Source organism: Oryctolagus cuniculus, chromosome 12, assembly GCF_051225735.1.
Source record: "Oryctolagus cuniculus isolate XC-2025 breed Fujian yellow rabbit chromosome 12, ASM5122573v1, whole genome shotgun sequence".
Lineage (NCBI taxonomy): Eukaryota > Metazoa > Chordata > Mammalia > Lagomorpha > Leporidae > Oryctolagus > Oryctolagus cuniculus.
The window spans coordinates 113,787,260-113,790,998 of record NC_142878.1 but is presented as its reverse complement, the minus strand read 5'-3'; the positions used below and the strand labels follow the sequence as shown (position 1 = coordinate 113,790,998).

Here is a 3,739-nt window from a genome sequence, read left to right as displayed (position 1 = left end):
CTACTGTTTGTGCAGGCACAATAATAGGGAGCTGGATTGGAAGTGGGACAGCTAGGACTTGAACCAAAGTCCATATTGGATGCCAGCATCACAGATGGTGGCTTAACCAACTGTACCACAACACCAACCTCTACTCTCAAGATCAAGGCAATTTTGAGCGTGAATCAAGCTTTGAAAATTTGGTGAAGGATGAACACCTGGATAGAAAGTTTCCTGTCATTGTACCATTTGTCAAGGAGCATGCCTGCTTTCAACAGCTTGACTGTCATCAAATCTGAGCCTTATCCTGTGTTGAAGTGATTCTCAGAATTTATGGTAACAGCATCGCTAAAGATATACAATATCCTTAGTATCTTGATCTACAAATATGCATATCTTACTTGAATGGTGTATGACCTAAGTTTATGGGCTCTTGGCTATATTGTCTCATCTTGGGTTGAGTTGCCATACTTGAGGATATCCATATTATGCAAATAATAAAAATGTAAGTGGTATAATGTGAAAGGTTTTAAGGTCTCAGCATCTGATACTTCTGCCCAAAGTCAATAAACCTCATTTACAATCATAGGAGAATTGACAAGAGGAAGTACACTGGTTTCAGTGGGTAGGGAAACAAGAGGCCATGGAGCTGACAGATAGGGGAGCACAAGGAGACTAGTATGTGATAGATTCCAAGTAATTGGAGCACATGAAGAAAGGACAACCAAAGAAACATCCTTAGATAAATAAAAAAAAAATCCAAAACCAAATCAAATCGAAACCTTAATTCAATCTCAAGAAGGCAGACTTTTCTCTGCCTTCTAACACAAAACTGATTCACAAGTTAAAATACAGAGGTGAAATAGGAAATAATCCTCATAAGTAGAAAACTCACTTGCTGAACAAGCTACTTGGGGGCTTTTCACTTCAGGTAGAAATTACCTTTTGCAGACTTCTTGTTGAGGAAAGGGTACTGGAGGAAGCAAGCAGTATAAAAAGAGTAAGAAAATCTTGTACAAGTACACATGTTCACTGTATCACATAGGCTCACACACGCCAGCATGTCATGAAGTCATGAAGGTAATGTACACTGGCATTGTTGGTTAATGGTGATTTTATGCAAGAATGGAGTGAATATTTAGTAACAATTTTGTCATAAGTGCTTGTGGTTAGGACATGTGCAGTAACTTTTTTGATGAGCTCATGAGGCTCAGGGGCTGGCATTGTTGCACAGAAGGCACAGCTGCTGCCTGTGACACTGGCAACACATATTGGCACTAGTTTGAGTCCTGTCTGCTCCACTTCTGATCCAGGCCTCTGCTAATGGCCTAGGAAAGCAGCAGAAAATGGCCCAAGTGCTTGGGCCATTGAACTCACATGAGAGACCGACAAAACACTGCTGGCTCCTGGCTTTGGCCTGGCTCAACACTGGCAGTTGCAGCCACCTGGAAAGTGAACCAACAGATGGTTCACTCCCTTTCTGTTTCTCCTTTTGTTTCTGTAACTCTGCCTTTTAAATAAATAAGCAAATCTTAAAAAATAAAAAAAGATTATAAACGCATGTGTGGTACAAACTGGGTTACAAACGGGTTATTGGGAAGGATTGGGTTTATTGTGGGGTCTAAGAAAGTGGCACTTTGTGTTTTATTTATTTTTTTCTGTAGAAACTGGTGTTTGTTTTCCATCAACCTTATTTCCATGTTTGCTTCAGAGACTGTGAAAAGCAGCTTAAATCACTCTGTGGCTGTTCCTACCCACTCGGTGGCCTGAGCAGTGGGCGCTGCAGATCAGTCTTCAGTGGCAAGCTGAGCACTCCTGTCTTCAGTGGGGAACTGCTCAATAGGCATAGAGGGCACCTGCATGCCTTCAGATCAGTTTGCAGCTTCAGGCTGAGTAGCAGTGAACTTAGGGACTGGAGCCATCCATTCACCCTGAAACTCCTTGGTCACAGCTTTTTCAGTGGTGGCCCACTCTTCTTTTTAAATCTCTTCAGGATCTCTGTAGAAGTAGAGATCAGGCATGACCTTCAGCAGTGTTCATGGGAGATGGTACATGAATGCACAGAACCTTCCAGGCTAACATCCACCACATCAGACCCACTGAGTGGGCTCCCTTGTTGTTGCATGGGATGGCAATGTCCACATAGCACAGAGGAGAGTCTGTGTCACACAGAGCAATGGAAGGCAGGTTCACATAAGATGCCTCTGTGAGAGGCTGGTGGTGAGCCCCAGGATCGGTAACCACCAGAAGCCATGGTTCCTGGAAGGCTTTCTGGATCTGGTTCATGAAGGTTCCAGTTATGAAGCAGCCAGCAATGGGAGTAGCTCCAGTGGCAGCAGCAAACTTCAGCACATCCCTCTGGCCAGTGTTTGTGTGGGATATCACACTGAAATCAGCAGGGTTTTCAATGGCCGCAATAGCACGAGCCGCCAACAGAAGTTTAACCCAGGTCCTCTTCAGATTTATGATGTAGATGCTATCACTTTTCCTTTTGTAGATGTACTGTTCCATTTGGAAGTCAAAGTTGGTGCCACCTAGGTGGGTTCCTGCGAAGAAATTTGCGGACATCTTCCTCTTTCATTTGCAAGGACATCAAGGGCTCCAGACATTGTGACAGCTTCCCCTTGCGCCACTACGGGAATCAAGAACAACTCCATATGAACCTCTTGATGGGTAGCATGGAAAAAGCAGCACTAGGTGTTTAGAAATAAGTTGTTAACAGAACATTAGATTGTGAATTTTGACAATGTGGGTGTATCCAAATGTATTTTTAACACTTGATTTGGAAGTCTTTTTGGAAACTTTAGGAAAACATTTTTTTGAAAGGCACAGGCAGAGTGGACAGTGAGAGAGCAAGACAGAAAGATCTTCCTTTTTCCGTTGGTTCACCCTCCAATGGCTGCTGTGGCTGACGTGCTGCAGCCGGCACACCGTGCTGATCTGAAGCCAGGAGCCAGGTGCTTCTCCTGGTCTCCCATGCGGGTGCAAGGCCCAAGCACTTGGGCCATCCTCCACTGCACTCCCAGGACACAGCAGAGAGCTAGACTGGAAGAGGAGCAACCAGGACAGAATCTGGTGCCCCGACTGGGACTAGAACCCAGGGTGCCGGTGCCACAGGCAGAGGATTAGTCTATTGAGCTGTGGTGCAGGCCAAGGGGAAACATTTTTATATGCTTTCTTGTAGCATGAGATTGTAGTATATATTTTGACCAAGTAACCATGTTCTTTGAAAGTAGGTTCTTGGTTGGGGACAGTCATTGTGGTGAAGCAGGTAAAGTAATCACTTGGGATGCCTGCATCCTATATCAGAGTGGCAGTTCAAGTCCAGTTACTGTGCTTTGGATTCATTTCCTGCTCATGCAGATGATGGCTTAAATTCTTGGGCCCTTCAACATATATAACAACCAGGATGGATTCTAGGCTCCTGACATGACCTGGCCCAGCCTTGGCTATTTTTGGGGATTTGGAAAGTGAAACAGTGAGTAGTAGATTTCTCTTTGTTTTTGTCTCTCTGACTTTCAAATAATAGGAAGGAAGATTTTTATTGTGAGGTAACAAAGTTTGAAATCCATAAGTATGAGGGGGTCTTCAAAAAATCTACAAAAATGCATATTACACAAAACTATACATGTATTTCTAAATACTTTGTACCAACATAAACTTCTAAGTCTTTAAAATATTTGTTTATTTTTTGAAAAAGAGAAAGACATCTATCTTTTGCTTTTTCATTTCCAGATGCCACAAACCTGGGGTTAAGCCT

General features: G+C 43.4%; 1 pseudogene; it reads right to left on the bottom strand.

Annotated features, from left to right (window-relative positions):
* Window positions 1-1,712: 1,712 nt before the first annotated feature.
* Window positions 1,713-2,588, bottom strand: LOC127488458 (small ribosomal subunit protein uS2 pseudogene; annotated as a pseudogene).
* Between the last annotated feature and the right edge of the window lie 1,151 nt (window positions 2,589-3,739).